This window comes from Pinus tabuliformis, chromosome 4_2 (assembly GCF_031772625.1).
Source record: "Pinus tabuliformis cultivar Carrire ecotype Pingquan chromosome 4_2, CPIR1, whole genome shotgun sequence".
In the NCBI taxonomy this organism is placed as follows: domain Eukaryota; kingdom Viridiplantae; phylum Streptophyta; class Pinopsida; order Pinales; family Pinaceae; genus Pinus; species Pinus tabuliformis.
In genome coordinates this window covers 1,115,309,265-1,115,310,554 of record NC_142304.1, presented here as the reverse complement: position 1 = coordinate 1,115,310,554, position 1,290 = coordinate 1,115,309,265, and positions in this window count along the sequence as shown.

Sequence of the window (1,290 nt, the reverse complement as noted above, 5' to 3'; positions counted from 1 at the left end):
ATAGCGACAAACTTGTCTATAGACGAGAACGTGTTTCACTGTCACTAGGCTCGTTAAAACATAGCGATGGGTTTGCCCGAAGGGCAAATTATAGAACAAGCATATGTTATCCTCCTCAAGCTTGACAAAAATAAAGAGGTACTGGTCAGCAATGACTGGGGAAAATTGGGAAGAAAACTTGAAGAAACTTTGTTGGTAGCAAGTCGCTCTTGAACATGACACTTCCACTCCGTGTCCGAGTCGGGTTGGGTTGTTTCATTCACCGGTCACATCACCATGGTCCCATCATACCATCCACATTTGGGGTTAATGCTACCAATCCATCACATCAGTGTCGCCGATACGTTCAAGAGAAGTCATTCAGAGAATTCACCTGTGTCTCACCCATTACCATAAATTTATACTCCATTCTTTCATGACCGCCACCCTGAACCTTATATCACCAGATCATTTTCACCTCCATTTGCTCCATTTCGTGTCATTGATGTGGGATTCATTAAGGCCCTCCTGTGACGGATCACTTCTTGTTGACATCAGCTCATTATCCAAGAAGTTGATCTAGGAACACCCCATTCAGTACTTTGAAGCTTGCATGCCTCAATGGCAAGTTTCTCACTTCCGGCGACAGGTTTACATCAATGGCCTTAGATCAAAAGATTTTGCGTGGTGTTCGATGCCAAGTCCTTTATTCACACCACGTGAATTGTACTGCAGTACCTTTAGGGTCATTATCATTATCAATGATTCCTCTCGTTCTTGTTAACAGTTGACATCATTGGCTGGTAATCAAGCGATGTCTTTCCATGTTCGACTTCAGAACATTTCTCACATGGATCGACTTGTACTTCGAGTGAAGATCGAACGAGATTGAAGACCTCGGATCTAGTTTCATCCATCTGGGCTGCGATATATATTCAGGGAAATAAAGACATCAAATGTACATCATTGCCGCACAGATAATCATCCAATCAAAAGGATGATGGCTCTATCAGAATCATCAGTCTACACTCAGACGATTGTCTGTCCTATGTACATGAAAATGAATTTATAAAGCTGAGCATGGGAATGCCCACCTCAGCTAGATCATGAAAATATTATGAAGATAATGTACTGTATTGTATCTCATTACAGGTTTCCTCCCAGCTTGAAAGAACTTCAGATCCTCATAATAAAGCATTTCACCTGACATCAAAAGATTAATGACCTCATGCTTTAGGGGGCAACTGTTATAGACATTTTTGGGCCCTACAACCCCAAGCATGAAATGTCCATAAATAAAGGGCTCCTAAG